General features: G+C 57.2%; 2 protein-coding genes across 2 annotated transcripts in view; one reads left to right on the plus strand and one right to left on the minus strand.

Moving 5' to 3' along the window:
- ANKRD33 (ankyrin repeat domain 33) overlaps window positions 1–2,963 on the minus strand; it is a 41,723-nt gene extending 38,760 nt beyond the window's left edge. The window contains exons 1-2 of the mRNA XM_058742733.1: window positions 2,765–2,963; window positions 2,071–2,569 (exon numbers count right to left, since the gene is read on the minus strand). The gene's annotated coding sequence lies outside the window, so the exon portion shown is untranslated. The remainder of the gene's footprint in view (window positions 1–2,070; window positions 2,570–2,764) is intronic.
- Window positions 1,732–18,436, plus strand: part of FIGNL2 (fidgetin like 2) — a 32,411-nt gene continuing 15,706 nt past the window's right edge. Inside the window, exon 1 of the mRNA XM_058742731.1 lies at window positions 1,732–2,094. The gene's annotated coding sequence lies outside the window, so the exon portion shown is untranslated. The remainder of the gene's footprint in view (window positions 2,095–18,436) is intronic.

Consider the following 18,436-nt stretch of genomic DNA (forward strand, 5'->3'; position numbering starts at 1 on the left):
GGAAGGACTTCCCTAGGTCTAACCCTGTCCTTCCTACTAGCACTGGAGGGTTCTGGGGGAAGAGGGAGAACTGAACACTTGCTCCAGGGGAGCGCATTATCAGTTCTTTCCTCTGGCCTTACTCCTGTCATCCGCCCCCACACTGAAGCCTGGTGGAGAATGGCCCCCAGTGACACCCAGCCACAGTGCCCTGGCAATGCCAGGCTTGGCCTCCCGGCACTAGTCCTGCTGGTTGAGATCGCTCAGCTCCTGTGGACATTGGCTTCTCTCTTAACTCTTGCCTCTGACCCTTGGGGAACAGGACAGGTGGGGTGGAAATTCTACAGTGGATTCTAGATCCAGTTTTGCTGTGCAACCCCAAGAATGTCACTTCTCCAGGCTTCAGATGCTCCATCAGTAAAGAAACACCCAACGAGTTTCTTCCACCTCTGTTACCCTGGGATTGTCCCTTCAGCAGGGAGTTGAGCCCCCCCTAGGGTGGTGGCTGTGGCTCCCTTTATCCTGCTGGTCTGATTCTGAAGCCAGGGCTGCCCCAGCATAGTGAGCCTTGACACATCTGTCCTTGGTGCCAGGCTGTGGTCCTGGGGGTGCGAAGTGGAGAGGAGGAGAGGATTCTGGGAGTGGAGAAGTTCCTCATCTTGGTGAGTTCCAGAACCTGCTTGGGTGCTAGTCTTGCCTCCACATGCAGGACACTGGGTACTCAGTATCTCCCCCAGGAAACGTATCCTGACCCTCCAATCTAAGCCCAGCTCCATCTCAGACAACCTCCTTGGGCGCTTTCGCTGCAGCCTCCCTTTTCCACCTGGACCAGCGCTAAAGCCCTGAGCCTGGGCAGGTAGAATCCTGGCCACCCTTGGACCAGGAGCTCCACGGGGACAGGGATGTGCCTTGGAGACTCTTCTCAGGTGTCTCCAGCGTCTAGCTCAAAGCTTGGCGCAGAGTCGGCGCACCCAGCCCTGAACGCCTTAGGCTACCTCTCCGCGGACCACAGGTCTGGAATCCATCCTCCCTCTTCGCCTTCCACCATTCAGCCTGCTTGGCCCAGCGTGAATGCCGCCTCCTTGGGGAAGCCCTCCAGTGAGCCCAGCCTTTTAGAACTCACACCCTCCCCTCCGCTGTCTAGGTCTAGGGCTTAACCACGGCCGCCACTCGCGCCACTCGGAGAGGTGGACTTGCGCGGCTGGGGCGGTCTCCTAAGCAGTAGGAGCTCAGTTCACCTGGGGGCGGGAGGATGAGAGCATGAGTCAACAAGGCTTTGGCCAAGGGGCTTACGGCTGTACTGGGCGAGGGGGTCTAGGGAGGCAAGCTGACGGGGCGGGCCGGGCTGGCTGCCTTCCCCTTTAGCTGCCTTCCCCTTTGCCCTTCGACCCAGGAAGCCTCTCACACCCGGCAGACACGCTCGGTGGCCCCCACTCAATCCCGGCCTCCCCCCTCGGGGGACCGCTCCGCCACCCTCACCGGCCTGCCCGGCCTCCACCCCCACCCCAACTTCCCGCTCGACGGCCCGGGAGAGGCCGGGGCGCGCCGGAGAGTGGCGCAAGGACACTATCCACACCAAGGGTCATTTGCTCTTTTCTCCCCCTCTGTGGCTAATTTATTTTAGAGCTAGGGGAGGGAGGGGGCGGGGCCCAGCCGGGAGGGTTGAGAGGAGGGGCCGGGCGAGCCCAGGGGAGGTGGGGGCGGGGCGGGGGCGAGGTGGGGGAGGGCGGGGAAGGAGCCCGGGGTGGAGAGGGCCAGAGAAGGGGCGGGAGTTGGGGGGAAGGGAGGGGCATTAGGGGAGGGAGGAGCAGGGAAAGGGGAGGGGAGCAAAGGCCTGCGAGGGAGGGCGCTGGGGGCGGGCGAGGGGAGGCGGGGGTGGGGGTGGGGGTCCTGCCTGCGGGGGGAGCCGGGGCGGCCCCTTGTCCGGCCACCCCCACTGCCCAGTCCCGCTCCCGGCCGCGGCGGCCGCAGCAGCCGCAGCAGTAGCGGCTCCAGGATGGTGAGCGCCGCTGCCCCCCAGCCCCGGCCTGTCGCCCCCGGCCCGCGCCCCGGCCCCGGGGCCGGACGCCCCCCCAGGCCGCGCACACTCACCTAGGACCCGGCCGGGATGCCGAGGTACGGAGCCGCGGGCCCGGGCGGGGGCAGACACGGGAGCGCGCGGGCGGGCCGGGGTCAGGGGGTGGTGACCGTTCGGTCGGGGTGTCCGGAGCTTTGTCCGCGGGCGCGGGGCAGTGTGAGGGCCAGAGAGGGCGGGGGCTGCGGGGCGCGGGGTTCAACTAGGCGAGGGTCGAAGGGCAAGGCCAGCCAGAGACCCGGGCGGGTGCGTGGGAGCCGAGGGTCACTTCCCGGGGGGAGGGGGAGGGCCGACAAGGGGGCTCTCGTCTCCGCCGCCGACGGGCACCCTCTTCGCCGCCCCCTTTGGTGCGCAGGCTGCAGCAATAGCGAGCGTCCGGCTCTGGGGGGAGCCTGCGGGATTGGGGGGTGGGGAGCCAGGATCTGCGGGTTCGGGTCCCCGAAGGATCCTGTGTCCGGAGCCCGAGGGCCGGCCCGCAGGCCCCTCCCACTCCGTCAGGTCTTTGTCCAGCGGCCCCTGTGTGTGTCGGAGGGGGTGGGGGCTGGGTTCCTGGCCCGGAGATTCCCCAGCATCGTGACGGGGCAGTGACAGGAGACCGAGGCCACTTAGGGCCCTGCGCCCCTAACGCCCACCCCCTTCCTTTCTTTTCTTCTGGCCGGGGAGAGCATAGCCCCATCTCAGAGTCAGGGCGTTGCAAAAAGCTGCACTTACCTTCACCCGTGGGCTACTGGCTACAAGGGGGACCCTCTGAGCTCTCGGCTCTCTAGAGAGCCCCCCTTAAACTTGCCCACTCCAGGAGCCCTCTCGGTCTGCACAGAGCTTCCCTTGCTGGGAACCCACTCTGTCGAGGGACCTCCGCAGAAAGATGGGCACACAGTAGGTGCTTACCAAATGTGCCCCCCCCCCCCCTTCCCCAGCGCCGCGGTCCCGGAGCGGCTCCAAGGGCGGAGGAGGCCTGGGAAGGGTCTGCGCGGGGAGCGAGCGAGCGGCCTGGAGCCTGCGCCCAGCGGCGGCCTGGAGCGCAGGGGTGGGTGGACGGGTGGGTGGGCTGTTAAAGGGACGGTCACTAAATCAGGATTAGGCCGTGGGGCTGTCAGGCTGCCTGGCCCTGTCTCCATGGATACCTAATTTGGAGGAGAATAGAGGACGGAAGAATGTTTGTGTTGTGGTCCGCACGGGCTGCCGCGGCTGAGCGGGCTCTTGCCCTGGGCCAGGCAGCGGGGAGCCGGGCTCTGGTTCCCAGCCCACTCTGGACTTCTGTAGGGGGGCGCTTCTCGGTTCTCGGGGCCCAGAGCCTTCCCTGTGGAGTCTTTAGAGTGGGAGGGATGGTGTCGGGGTCCAAAGCCCCCTGACCTGCACAGGGAGCCCCAGAACCTCCGGAATCCAGCCTGAATGCCCTGTGCACCCTCCTGGATACCGCCGCGCTGAGGTTCCCCTCCCCAGACCTCCTGGCCGGGAGCAACCGTCATTCTCCGCTGAGTTTTGGCCCCGGAGGACCCACGCGCTGGGCGGCTGGGTGCTGCGGCGCTGCCGGGACCCGGCCGCGGAGCGCGGACCCCGCGGCCGCTGGGCAGCGGGCAGGGGGCGGGGCGCGACTTCCTGGGGTGGGCGAGAAAGGGGCGGGGCTTGCCGGCTGGCTGCGCTGGACGCGGTGACAGGCCTCGTAAATCCCCCTTTCCCATATTTAACACCATTTCATTTATTTCCACTTCAATCTATTGGTGTCCGCAGCAGCAACCCCAGTGTGGAGCGCCCCTCGCCCTGGCTGTAATACCTTCTGGGGGAAAGTCCTCTTGGGCCAAAGGGAATTTAGCTCTGTAGGGCGGTGGAGTTGCCCCTGGTGAGTCCCAGATAACCTAATTCCTCCGAAGGGGGCGGGGGGGACCTCCATCTTCCCAGGAGAAGTGGGGGCTGAGAGGCACAGGATGGAGTTTGGCCTCTGAGGCCCTTTTTGGATTTTCTGGCTGTGGTCTAAGAGTAGGTTGGGCTGAGGATCCCATGGGTGGATAATTCCAGCACACAGCATGGAGCGGGGTAGGGGAGAGGGACCGGACCAGTGTGTGTTGTTCCAAGGGCCCTTTCCTGCCTTCCTCCTGGTCATCCATGGCCACAGCTTTTTATGGAGCAAGGGTCCCTTCCCCTCCCCTGCCTGGGCTGCAGCTTTATTGCTGAGATCTCAGACTCTCCACGCAATTTCACGCTTCTCTGCCTTTGCTCTTGCTGTTCCCTCAGCCAAATGCCTTCCCCATTGTCCCTGTCTCTCCACAACCTCCTCATTCTTCAAGGCCCAGCTCAGATGCCATACTTCCTCCCTGTAGCCTCCCCAGAGCCCCTAGCTCTTGTCACTTGCTCCTCCTGCCATGTTCTCCAAGCCCTGCACCTGTGCCTCCCTTCAGCTTTTGTGGCTGAGTCCACACTAGGCTTTGCCTTCTGGAGGATAGGGATGGGGCCCACACCTCCCTGCACCCTGCCCACGCCGGGCCTGGCACAGAGCCTGGCACCTTGTGGTTGCTCTGTGAATATCTGTCGGCTGAATACAACGAATTTTGTGAGGGCAGCCTGCAAAGCATGGAATCTGGCCACTCTGGCAAATAGCTTTGCACTCCTGGGTGGGTGGAGACCCCTGGGTGGGTCTCCTCCTCCTCCTCCTCCTCCTCCTCCTCCTCCTCATTGCTTACCCTCCCCCACCCCCCAAGTTGGGGAGGACTTTGCCCCTTCCTTTCCCCACAGACCAGCATTCTTTCCCTGCCATTATCATCCTGTTAAACAGAGAGGCCAGTCAGGATCCATATGGATCACATTAACAATTGCTTATTATCTGGGCCACGACTGCCCCCACTCTCCACCCCCAGCTCCTGCTGCTGCAGTTGTTGGGCCCTTAGGAGCCCAGCCTCCCTGCCTCCCCCTCCCCCCACCATCGGTCAGCCAGGGAGGGCAGGGGACAGGCTGGTCTCCCTCACCCTCCCCATGCCTTCTAGCAGAACTTCGCTCCTTTTTGACTTGGCTGGCAGTTAATGACTCCTTTCCCTGATTTAATGAAAACCAGGCACCCCGTAGAAAGTGTGGCTCAGTAAATTTCCAGGACTGCAGCAGGGAGAGGTGGACCTAAGTTCCGGGTGCACCTGTGGTCCGCAGCACTGACAGCCCCCGCCTTCCAGTGGACAGAAGCTGTGGGTTGGGGCCAGCCACACTGGGCCGGCCATGGGGCCCTTGGCTGGCCCTGCTCCCTTCTGGGAGCTGGTAGGCTAGTGAGGGGGATCAAAACAGGAGAGACCTTGCATAGCCTTGGGTCCCAAGCCTTCTGCTGCAAAGAAGCAGGAAACCTGAGAGTTTCCCAGAGCTGCAGCGGAGACAGCCTTGAAGGATGGGGAGTGGGTTTCTGCTTAAATGCATATAGCCCGAGAGCACTAGGGATGGAAGGGGGTCTTCAAGATCGCCCAACAATTCTTCTGATTTACGGGCCCCTCAGAGGGATTGATGAAAGCTGTTCCCCCAAAATGCACCTTCAGTTGACCCTAGCCTTTGCATTCTGCCTCCAAGGGTTCTTGGGCCCTCTGAAGCCCATGGGGACCCTGCATGAAGACCTCACTCTAGTCCGGTCCCCCTCTGATATGCAGAGGGCCAAGGTAGGCTGGCAGCCCAGGACTCCTGACCTCCACACTCAGCGCTGTCTTCATGGCCTTATTCCTGGGCCAAGGGACCAGGGTGGCGATTGAGGTGCTGGGCCAGCCTTCAACTGGGAACGGTTCACACTGCCTGTGTTGGGGTAAGGGCTGGTCGTGTCGTCTCTGAGTGTGTTGCCTGGGGAGAGGACGTTCAGGTTTTTTTTTTGGTTTGTTCTGTTTTGGAGTCTACTCGTCCCCAGGAACATGGTCGATTGGCAAGAAAGTCTAACTCTTTTCTGAGCATTTTTGTAAGTGTCTCGAGTCGTAATGAACACTTAAGTAGCACGTATTGAACACTCCATATCTCACCTGCGAAATGGTGCTCTCCTGAGTGTAATCATGAGGATTAAATGAGGCAACAGGCGGGGCACCTGGGTGGCTCAGTCGGTTAAGCGTCCGACTTCAGCTCAGGTCATGATCTCGCGGTCCGTGAGTTCGAGCCCCGCGTCGGGCTCTGTGCTGACAGCTCAGAGCCTGGAGCCTGTTTCAGATTCTGTGTGTGTCTCTCTCTCTGCCCCTCCCCTGTTCATGCTCTGTCTCTCTCTGTCTCAAAAATAAATAAACGTTAAAAAAAATTTAAAAAAAAAAAAAAAAAAAAAAAAAAAAATGAGGCAACAGGCAGGAGCCGGGAGCCCCGAGTTCCAGTCTTGAATGACTGTGTGCTGCGAGGGCTGCTCAGGAATGCAGGTGACAGGGCTCAGGGCTGTCATTGCTGTCAATTACCCAGCCAAAGAGAGGGGACTGCATGGGAGCCACCAGGGTGCCTTGCTTTCTTTTCCTTTTGAGCTGAGGTGTTGGCAGGGTCTGCCTTTGCAATTCATCTTGGGGACTGGAGGTGGGGTGGGGTGTTCTCAGGGAATGGGAGAACGCGGCTCTGGTCACAGGCCAGTCTCCCACAGGGCTGTGACACTGACCCCATTTTATTTTATTCAGTTTTAATTAAAAAAAATTTTTTTAAAGTAAGCTCTATGCCCATCGTGGGGCTGGAACTCACGAACTCAAGCTCAACAGTCGCATGCTCTACTGACTGAGCCAACCAGGCACCCCAACCTGGCCCCATTTAAAATGACTAATCATGGAGGCACCTGGGTGGCTCAGTTGGTTAAGTGTCTGACTTCGGCTCAGGTCATGATCTCATGGTTCATGAGTTCAAGCCCCGCATCGGGCTCTGTGCTGACGGCTCAGAGCCTGGAGCCTGTTTCAGATTCTGTGCCTCCCTCTCTCTCTGCCCCTCCCCTGCTTCTACTCTGCCTCTTTATCTGTCTCTCAAAAATAAATAAACATTAAAAAAAAAAAAAAAAAGACCAGTCATGGCCTCCACCCTAGGGGCCAAGCCCTGGGCTGCAATGACCCCGACACTAATTACGGATAATTGCCCTAGATGAGTCACTCTGTTTGGGTCTCAAATTCTCATCTGTAAAATGGGGATAAGGACACTAGTGAGTTCATAGGTGACAGAGGCCCTGATTTTAAATAGTGTGCCCTTTTGTCTCTGAAGTACATGCCTGCCTCTGGTGAGCTGCTCAGTAACTCAGAACCCAGGGACTCTGGAGAACCACCTCCCATGTAGGTGCAAGGAGAAAGAGAGGGCGTGTGTGTGTGAAAGTTCTGGGCCATCTTTGAAAGCTCCCTCCAAAGTCGAGTCAGAGCAGAGAGGGGGGGTCAGGAGGTGGGCGAGAGGAGAGGCAGCTTGGCTACCTCAGGAATCTGGGAGGTGAAAGCACACCTTCCTTTATCTGCCCTCACGGCCCAGGCAGGCTCAGGCCACCTGGTCCCTAGCCCTGTGCTGGGATTAATCGGGGATGGGTCAGGAGATGTGAGGACAAGGAGGCATTTTACCCTTAGTAACGCGGTGTTGAGCACCTGCCGTGTCCTGTGGTTCTGGGGATACCCCAGCCAGGCTCCAGAGGGGGCCCAGCCAGGGTTGGGATTCCTGGGCCCCTGAGACTTGCCGCACACTCACTGGGCAGCTAAGCACCAGGCCCTGAGCAGGGCAGATCTCCCATAATCGCCTTCGGCTTCCCACGTGGCCAGGGAGGACCAGAGGACATTCCCCAGCCCTGGCATTGTTTGCTCTGCCCCAAGCACCTAGCAGGAAGCGTGGCCAGGCTCGTGGCCCCCTTGGCAAGGCCGTGTGCCAGGCCCCGGAGATGTTTGTCCGGGTAGCTCTTCACCAACATCCATGATTGTCTGATGCGGTCCCACTTTCTAACGTTTATTTATTTTTGAGACAGAGAGAGACAGAGCATGAACGGGGGAAGGTCAGAGAGAGGGAGACACAGAATCTGAAACAGGCTCCAGGCTCTGAGCGGTCAGCACAGAGCCCGACGCAGGGCTTGAACTCACGGACCTCGAGATCATGACCTGAGCCGAAGTCGGCCGCTTAACCGACTGAGCCACCCAGGCGCCCCCGGTCCCACTTTCAAGGAGCTTACCGGACAGTTGGGCACCAGAGAAGAGGCAAAGAGACAGGCTGGGCTTTCAGGGACTGCGTTCCTGGTGCTTCCCTGTGCGGATGGGGGTCAGTGACTGCAGAGTGGTGCTGCTTAAGGCTGTGGAGGGAGCACCAGAGGGGCTGGAGAGGAGGAACTCGGGGAAGGGACCAGCTACCTGACTGCAGGGCTCTGCATCACCGGTGGCATCCAAAGGAGACTGAGTTTCCCCGGGGGAGGCTGTTCATAGGTGACAGAAGGTCCAACTCAGTGAGAATTAGGAGGAAGCTGGGAATGTCCCCCTGCAGCTGATTGGCCTATTTGGCCCGTGGACGCTCAAGAGGCTGGGGCTATCTGTCCTTTCTAGGCTAGTGAGGAAAGAAAGCTGGTGGGATTCAGGTTATACTGAAGAAAGACTCCCTGTCCCGCCCCATGCATCGTGCGTTCCACAGCTACCCCGTCTGCCAGTCGGTTTCTTTGGGGGCAGAGGGGCTCCCTGGAAACACTGGCCATGGGGGCACTCACCCCTTCCACCCAGCTCTGTAGACAGCATCCATCAGTGGCCTGACCCGTACTCTTCTTTTTCCAGACTGACTGTGTCCTGTGTGGGGTGGCCATTCTTAGGTCATATCTTCCATACTGGAGGATGAAGGATATTCGGGGCCAGAGAACATAGAATCACCCAGTCTTTAAAGCTTAAGCTTTTTGGAGGTCACATGCCGCCCAAATGGACTCATGTTAAACCTGGTTGAGGGGAAGGGTGGTGGGGCCGGAGAGGGGGGTTCTATCCAGTCTTTTGGGCTGAGACTTGTGGTCTACGACCCCTGAGGAGTTCACGGGTAAAACCGTATTCTAATGTTATTAGTTATTTTGTAGCCTCGTGTATTTTTAATTTTTGTTAAAGTTTTTATTGCTTATCTTTATTTTAAAATTTTTATTTTTTCAGGGTGGAGTTTTAGGGACGTGAGCCCCTTGTTGAAAACGATGGACGCGCCTCGATGGGGTGGGGACGGCAGCTGGAGGGTGGGGGTGGGGTGGCCGGGAGTTCAGTCCCGTGGCTTGTTGGCTTTGGCCTATTAGATATGCAAGTGGGGAGGCCCCAGAAAACCTGCACAGAGGAAGGAGGAGCCCTTCAGCCTGCCCGGAGTGCCCCTCTCAGGACAGAGAGCCTCTCATGCTGAATGCCTCTATGGATGGGGAGCTCGTTCAGACAGCTAACACGAAGCCAAACCTCTTTCTTGGAGGGTTCGCCTCGTTCGAGGAGGGTGGGGAGTGGAGTGGCCGTGCACAGGCACACGGCCAGCCGCCTGACAGTCACAGTCGGTCAGGGATTTGGAGACACGGGTCCTCGGAATCCTTCTTTCCCGAGTAAACACTCCCCACCTCCCGCCGTGGCTGCCCTGCTCCTCTCTGATCACTCCCCTGAGGGCTGGGGGCTCAGACCTGCAAGGGTGCAGGGTCCCACGGGAACCGCTTTGGAATGTGCTGAGCTCTGGGGTCTGTGGCTGCGGATGGGGGCACCAAGGGAAGAGGGCTACAGGGGGGCAGGGGAGGTCGATGAGGATGGTGGGAACCAACTGATACCTCCATTTTCTTAGCTGTGAAATGGGAACATTAACAACTGCCTCTGGCAGGAGAGGCAGAGAAGCCTCTGGGCTGAAAAGCCCCCGTGGGTGTCACCACGCCCTAGCTTGGTGACTGAGCCGAGCGGACTGTGCCTCAGTTTCCTCCTCTATAACACGGGACTAACAGCTGTACCTGCTTCCCAGCGTCGTTCTGTGGATTCAGTGAACTACTCTGCAGAGGTCCCTTAGAACTGTGCTTGGAGAGTGTGCTAGGATCCCGTACAGGAGCAGACAGACAGAAGGAACTGTCGTGGTGGGTCAGTCTTTGCCTAGCACCCTCTCCCCGGTTTCTCTTTCCACCTCTGTTCCTGTGGCCTTGCGGGTATGGGGGGGCCACCCCCCTGAGGATGTAGCCCTGCCCACTCACGCCCAGGTAGACCGGCCAGGCCGCATAGCTGGAGTTACTCAGCTCAGCACCCCCAGGGCTGGGAAGGGCCTACGGGGGGGGGGGGGGGGGGGGCAGGGGGGGCTACTGGGGAAGCCTGGGTGGGCGGCCTGGGCCTGCTTCCTTCCCTCTGCTCAGCTTGGTTCTGTGTCTCCCACCCACCCCCGTGCATGGTGGGGTGGGGGGCGGCATATTTGGGGACCTAAGAACATAGGATCACACCCAGTCCTTAAAGCTTAAGGATCACACCCCCTTTTTGGTGGTCACATGCCACCCAAATTGACTCAAGTCAACTTTGGATCTTAAACCTGGCCGAGGGGAGGGGTGGTGGGTGGAGAGGGGGTTCTATCCGGTCTTTTGGGCTGAGACTTGTGGTTTTCGACCCCTGGGGAGTTCATGGGTGAAACTGTATTCTAATGTTATTAATTCCTTTTGTAGCCTCATGTATTTTTTATTTTTATTGTGATTGTTACATTTTTTTATTTTTTATTTTTGTTTCTTAGTGTTTATTTATTGTGTGTGTGTGTGAGAGACAGAGTGCATGCAAACACAGATGTGGGGGAAGGGCAGAGAAAGAGGGAGAGAGACTCCAAGTGGGCTCCTGGGCTATAGGGGGGCAGGGGAGGGGGGCAGCTAAGATCTGCACTTGGTGTCAGTGCAGACCCCAGAGCCCAATGCAGCCCATGAACGGTGAGATCATGACCTGAGCCAAAATCAAGTCAGACACTCAACTGACTGAGCCACCCAGGTGCCCCTAAATTTTTTATTTTATTTTTTAAATATTTCTTTTTTAATTTAATTTTATTATTATTATTTTTTTTTAATTTTAAATGTTTATTTTTTTGAGAGAGACAGAGTGCAAGCAGGGGAGGGGCAGAGAGAGTGAGACACAGAATCTGAATCAAGATCCAGGCTGTGAGCTGTGAGGCACAGAGCCCAACGTGAGGCTTGAACTCACGTACCGTGAGATCATGACCTGAGCTGAAGTCAGACACTTAACCAACCGAGCCAGCCAGGAGCCCCTACAATGTTTATTTTTGGGAAAGAGAAAGACAGAGTGCGAGTGGGGGAGGGGCAGAGAGAGAGGGAGACACAGAATGGGAAGCAGGCTCCAGGCTCTGAGCTGTCAGCACAGAACCCGATGTGGGGCTCGAACTCACCAACTGTGAGATCATGACCTGAGCCGAAGTTGGATGCTTAATTAACTGAGCCACCCAGGCACGCTGAAAAAGTGGTTTTGAACAGACCACAGGTTTACCAGACGGCAAAAGGGGTGGATTACTGGGGTGCCTTGCTGGCACCGTTGGTAGAGCGTGCCGCTCTTTTTTTTTTTTTTTTTTAATGTTTATTTATTTATTTTGAGAGAGAGAGAGAGACAGAGGCCGTGAGCAGAGGAGGGACAGAGAGAGAGAGAGAGACAGAATCTGAAGGCGACTCCAGGCTCTGAGCTGTCAGCACAGAGCCCAATGCAGGGTTCGAACTTGCAAATTGCAAGATCATGACTTGAGCCAAAGTTGGACACTTAACTGATTGAGCCAGCCAGGCACCCTGGAGCATGTGACTCCTGATCTTGGGGTCGTGAGTTCAAGCCCTACACTGGGCATAAAGCTTACTTAAAAACATTTTTTTTAGGGTCGCCTGGGTGGCTCAGTCGGTTAAGCGGCCGACTTCGGCTCAGGTCATGATCTCGAGGTCCGTGAGTTTGAGCCCCGCGTCGGGCTCTGTGCTGACAGCTCAGAGCCTGGAGCCCACTTCGGATTCTGTGCCTCCCTCTCTCTCTGCCCCTCCCCCCCCCCTCTCTTTCTCTCTCTCTCTCTCTCTCTCCTTCAAGAGTAAACGTTAAAAAAAATTAAAAACAAATTTTTTTAAAGGGGCCTATGACTGAACACTGATCAGGAGCCCTGACTTCACCCTCCAACCCACACCCACCCAGGGCCCAGTCCCCAGGGAGGAGGGCCCCCAGATACAGACCCATGAGGAGACAGACCCTGGGAGGGTCTCACCCAACCCTGACAGCCTTGGGGCCACGGCCTCCTCCGAGCACAAGCTTGATGTATCCAAGTGTCTGTACATTGAAGCGCTCACAAGCTTTGTGTGTACAAGGCCAGTACTGTCTCCATACTGTGGTGAGAAGCTGAGTGGCTCAGAGAGGGGCTGACTCTAGAGGCGGTGGGGTGGGGTGGGTGGGGAAGCACACCCCTGCAAACCACTGTGCTTAAGTGAATAATCTTTATTTTTTTTAATGTTTGTTTATTTTTGAGAGAGAGAGACAGAGTGCCAGCAGGGGAGGGGCAGAGAAAGAGAGACACACAGAATCCAAAGCAGGCTTCAGGCTCCGAGCTGTCAGCACAGAGCCCGACCCGGGTCTCGAACCCACGCATCGTGAGATCATGAGCTGAGCCGAAGTTGGACACTTAACTCACTGAGCCACCCAGGCGTCCCAGTAAATAATCTTTAAAAAGAGGAATTATTGGGGTGCCTGGGTGGCTCAGTCGGTTAAGCGTCTGACTCTTGATTTCAGCTGCGGTCATGATCTCACAGTTCATGAGTTTGAGTTCCACTTCCGGCTCCTCACGGAGTGTGGGGCCGGCTTCGGATTCTCTCCCTCCCTCCCTCTCTGTCCCCCTTCCCCCCCCACCCCCCACCCCCCACCTCCACGCAGAAATAAGTAAACTTTAAAAAAAATAATAAAAGAAATTTTAAAAAAAGAAAAGAGGAATTATCTAGAACAAGTACTTACTGTAGGAAGAATGCCACAGGCCCTGCTCTTCCCACGGCCATTGTATCAGGGAAGGTTTTCTGGGGAAAGGACTTTGGGAGGGAGAGGACAGGGCAGGCAGGGAAAGGTTGGGCTGCTGGACTAGAAAAGTGCTGTGCAAAGGCCCAGGGGCAGGGGTATCTGAGCAGGGAGGAAATGGGGAGCCCATTTTAACCAGTGACAACTGCAAATAAGGCCTTTGAGTGGCAGGACAGAAGTGCAGGGCACTTGCTCGGGGCACCCAAGAAGGAGCCAGCAACAGTATCGAAGTGACATAATAGGGGTGCCCGGCTCTCTCAGTTGGTAGAGCATGCGATTTTCAGGTCGTGAGTTCAAGGCCCACATTAGGCATGGAGCCTAGTTAAAAAAAAAAAAAAAAAAAAAGCAAAGCAAAAACAAAACCAAAGTGACATAACAGTGTGGGAGCACCCCCACTGCAGAACTGGGAAGAGGGCATTTTGGAACATGGAGCAAAGGCCTAGAAGTATGAGTGTGTATTGCCTGGAGAATGGACCCCTGTGGCTGGAGGGGTCCAGAATGGCAGAGCCTGAGGCTGGAGGAAGGACACACTGAGCCACCTCTGGTGCTGGGCTAAGGGGTTTGAGGCCCCCTCTGAGGTCAGGGGAGGGTTGAGTCTGTAGAAACCCCTGGCGGCCGTCCAAAAGAAGGGTTGGGGGGGAGAGACGGAGTCCAGACGTGGGGCCAGCCATGGTGGGAGGCGGGGGAGCTGCAGGTCATTTCAGACAGTGTGAAGGGGACTCAATGACCAGCTAGATGCAAGGAGGCTGCAAGAGGTAGAGAGACACGAGGACTCCAGGGTGTCCAGGCTGGGTGAATGGATTCTGGGGAGAGAAGACAGAGATGTTTTCTCTGGGCACATGGAGTCTGAGGTCTTGGTGGGCATCCATGAGGCCCGAAAGCGTCTCATCTATCATCTAGATTCTCAGGCGCGATGAAAAGTGTGGCTCAGGTTGAAGTTGGGTCTGGTGTGGGGGGCCCTCAGGATGGATGTGAAGAGGCATGTGACCTTGGCCGGGCAGTTTCAGAGTGGTGGGGTGGGGGTGGGGGTGGGGGGTGTGGCAGGGCCCTGGGGCTCCTGCCTCTATCAGCAGGAGAGGAGCTGGTGAGAGCTGGCCCAGAACACAGGTCAGAGGGGCCAGGAGCCAGGCTAGGATGTCTTAGGAAGCTGTGGCTTCAGTGACGTTGAGCTCAGGTCCCCCACAGCTTCTTCAGACCCACCCGAAGGCCAGTCAGGGGCAGGACAGGGACTTCACCCTGCCGGTCGGTGCTCTCCACTCAGGGCACAACTTCTCTCCTTGGGGTCCCTCAGGACTGTTGGGTTGTTTTGGCCTCAGAGAGCATCTGCCCCCTCCCCTACTCTACCCAGCCTGAAGCACCTGGCCAAGTCAGAGCCTGCCCTAGGTCCTGCCCCAAGCCCTGGTCCCATTCTAGAGAGTCTTAAAAGTACCACTCTTCCTTCCTTGCCCTCAAGGCAGCCTGTGAGCGAGATGCTGGGTGCCCCCTCCCCCCCCATTTCACACCAGAGGAAACAGAGATTGACACTTGACTCCTGCACCATCTGAGCCACGGGAGGGAGGTGGGACCTGGACCCCCAGATGGACACCCCAGGCCTGACAGGGTGGGCGCAGAGACCCCGCCTTGGGTCAGCCTTTCAGACACCTGCCTGACTCCAGCTGCTAATGGGTCCAGGCTGCATTCGAGGGTCCATGGAGGCAGCCCATGAAGGTGAGGAAAGCAGGGCGGGGAGGGGTTAAGGGAAGGGAAGGAGTGAGTCCTGCTGTAGAACTGACTTGCACCACACTCCTTGTCTAGCAGCCTGTTGCCAGGGCTGACGGACATCGTGGAGATCTAGCCCCAGCCCAGCATGCAGGGGCCCCTGGGAGACAGCCTGACCTCCTGAGCCCTCTGGAAAGCACTCCATAGGGTGACCCCTCCCTCCCTTCCTGTCCCATCCCCTGGGCTCAGAAGTTGAAGTCCAGTCCACACCCAATGTAGGCAGGCCGTGAGAAGGGGGTGTGGCAGAGTGGGCTGCTGCCTTCAAAGTAATTCCCTGCCCTAAAGACTTACTGTCAAATGTGCTGAAAATGTGTACTTGCTCAGCGCAGCTCATCTCAAGCAGGCGGTAGGCAGAGCCAATCAGCCTTGCTAACCTTCACGAGGGGTGAGTGGCTGATGGCCAGGAAGCTCCCAGGGGTGCGCCTGGTTTAAAAGAGGATGTTTGTGAGGCGCCTGGGTGGCTCAATCGGTTAAGCGCCCGACTCTTAATTTCGGCTCAGGTCATGACCTCCCGGTTCATGAGATCATTAGATCGAGCCCCACATCCGGCTCCGCGGTGACAGTGTGGAGCGTGCTTGGGATTCTCTCTCTTTCTCTCTCACTCTGCTTCTCCCCTGCTCACTCTCTCTCTAAAAAATAAATGAATAAACTTAAAAAAATAAATAAATCAAAGAGGATGTTTGTGAATGAGAATGGTCTTCTGTTGCTGAAATCCCAGGCAGCCTTAGCTAAGTGAAGCAAACAAAATTTAGGCGGTGAAGACAAATTGTGTTTATTTTGGGGGAAGGGGCAACGGTAACAACTAGGCTAGTTCTCCCTACCTGGTGTGTCCAGGGAGGTGGGTTAGGGATAGAGAACCGGTACCCACCCCGCCGCCAGCGGTGTTCCTAGCCAGGGGGAGGGGAGAGGTGTGGCGGTGGAAGGAAGGAATCAGAGCATGCCCCAGCAGTGACGGCACCAGAAGTAGGGCCAAGAGGAAACATGGAGGGGCTGTTGGAAAGAAAGGGGCGGGGAGGTGAGTTTCAGAGCTGGAAAAGTGATTAGCAGCTCTGATGAAACTGTTGTCAGCCCTGGCAGCCCCGGAGAGAAATAGCCGTTATTCGCGGAGGGCAGACAAAGATGGCCGCCAGGCGAGCCTCCTCCCCCAGAGGCCGCCGGATCACAGCGGGTCCAGGCTGGTCCAGGCCCTAGGACGGATGCCCCTCTAGGAGCTTGGGGGTGGGACCGAGTCTGCAGATAAAACGCTGGGAACCTGTGTCCCGGGTCCAGGCTCCCCAGGACCTTCTGCAAGAGTGGGGGAAGCCCAGCAGCCACCCCCAACCTCCTGGGGTAGTAGATGGGCCGTTTGATCAGTGAGTGTGTAAATTGGGATTTTATGGATCGCTTATTCACTGCTGGAGCTGGGGCCCCCAAATTCCTCTGTGCCCCAGAATGCTTAATCTACTCCTGAGCTTTCCCCTGGGAGAGGAGGGAGGAAAGCTCCCCACAGGCCCCCACCCCTCCTGCTGTGTCTCCTCCCAAGGCCCCAGGCTTTGTCATTGCAGGTTGAGCGGTTCAAATGTGCTAATACACTCCCTGGGGGCTGCTGGGCAATGGGACTTACCCTTCAGTGCTGTGATTGGCCAGAGAGACCATGGGAGGGGGGGGGGGTTCATGGCAGCAGCTGGGAGTGTGTGTGTGTGTGTGTGTGTGTGTGTGTGCATGCGCGTGCATGTGCGCCTGTTTGAAGGGAGGGGGTTGGGGGGGTGTCCATCCTGCTCAGACCACTGGGCAGAGACAAAGGATCTTCATCTAGCCTGAACAGAGGATTAAGTCCAGAACAAGCTACCTGGTCAAGCTGGTTGGGGAGCCCACCTGTCCATCTTTCCATCCTCTTATTACATCTTGATGTGGTGGGGACTTACTCAGGGTGTGTTGAATGGCTGGATGGATGAGTGACCACATGAGTGACTGCATTTTTAACTGGGGCTGTGTCTGCTGGAATAATCCAGCACCTACAGATTCCTAAACCTCCCCCTAAGATTCCTGAGTACCCTCCCCCTCCCCTGAAATTCGCTTTAGCCCAGTCCCAGCCCATAGAGGCCGGACATGAGGGACAGGCCAGGCCTCGGGGGACACAACTGTGACCCCCAGACTCTGTTGCCATTTGAGCGTGCTTTCACTGTGGTCACGTTTCCTGCAGCCGGCCCCCATCTGTCCTTGGGATTTGATGAGGATGGTAGGCAAAGGGGAGGGGTGTTGAGCAGCTGAGGGGGTGTGGAGGGAAGGAAGCGCAGCCCGAAGGGCCAGATGACAAACTGTCCTGTCCTACCGTCCTCTCTTCTTCAGCCTGCTCCTCCTCTCCTGCCCTGAGCTTGAGGACAGGGTGGGCTGGTGGGGAGGGGCTGGTCCAGCTACTCAGCCCTCCCTTCCTGGCCCCTGGAGCCCTGCCTAGCCAGAAAACTTCCCAGAAATCCTAAGGAAAGGAGTCTGAGTCCCAGCAAAGTCGACCTGGAGACCCTAGGAAGGGAGACTCCATTCAAGTTCAAGAGAAAGCTTTGGAGGCTCCGGTTGTAGTGGGAAGCACCCTGGCTGCAGAATGGAGCCCTGGCTGGGATTAGAGCATTGCTGTCCAATAGAACTTTCTGCAGCGACGGGAATGTGCTGTGTCTGCACTGTCCGAAATGGCAGCCACTACCACACATGACTGTGGAGCGCTTGGGGTGTGGCAAGAGCCATTGAGAAACCGAAATTTAAATTTAACTTCACTTTCATAATACATTTTTTATTTTGGTAATTAATAAATGATAATGACTTACATTTAAAAGTAATTCATACATTGTAACACATTTGAATTTGAATAGCCACCTGTGGCTAGTGGCTGTGATTTGGACAGCACAGGACTCAGGGCTCTGATCAGGGGCTGAAGCCAAGCCCTTGGGTGCAAATCCCTTCCTGGCTGTGCGACCTTGGGTAGGGCTCCTCCCAGCATGAGATGCTCTCTCCCCAGACCCAGGGTGGACCCCAAGAGGTTAGGGAATCATCTGTTCCTGTGTATGGCTGCACTGCCCTTAAGAGGTCCTCGGACATGAGGGGGTCAAACCAACAGATCAGCAGACAGATCAATAGCCCAGGGTGGGAAAGGAGTGGCTGTACAGAGCTCTATACTTAGAGGCATCTTCAGAACTTCCCTGGTGGTGTCAGTCCTAAAGGTTTTCTGGAAGAGGGGGCTATGGGGCAAGCTGGAGCTGGAGCTGAACAGTGAGCCAGGGATGGATGGAAGGGCTACACTTGAGTGTTTGGTGCCCAGGCACCTTGGTCAAGGCTGGGGTAGGGAGGGGCTGGCAGAATGGGCTGAGAGTCCCAGCTTCCTCTCTTACTAGCTATTATGACCTTGAGAGAATCACTCCTTTTCTCTGAGCCTGCATTTCACCTTCTGTAAAATGGGGAGACTACGCTTAGCTGGCAGGCAAGATGTGAGGGTGAAAGCAAATGGTAACTGTGAAAGTTCTTTGCAAACACTAGAAGGCCGAGGGAAAGTGATGGTTTATCCTCAGGGATGCTAGGCCCCTGGACTGGCCTCTCAAGAAGACAACAGATGGTCGCAGCTTGTCTGTGGCCCTGACCGCGGACACAGGCAGGGATTTCTACACTCTCCCCTCCCCCCAGCGCGTGTGTGCGCACACATACAGCCCAGATGGGGGCTGCTTGGCCAGCCCTGCTCAGGCTGACCTCCTGCTGT

The sequence above is a fragment of the Neofelis nebulosa genome, chromosome 8, assembly GCF_028018385.1.
Source record: "Neofelis nebulosa isolate mNeoNeb1 chromosome 8, mNeoNeb1.pri, whole genome shotgun sequence".
Classification (NCBI taxonomy): domain Eukaryota; kingdom Metazoa; phylum Chordata; class Mammalia; order Carnivora; family Felidae; genus Neofelis; species Neofelis nebulosa.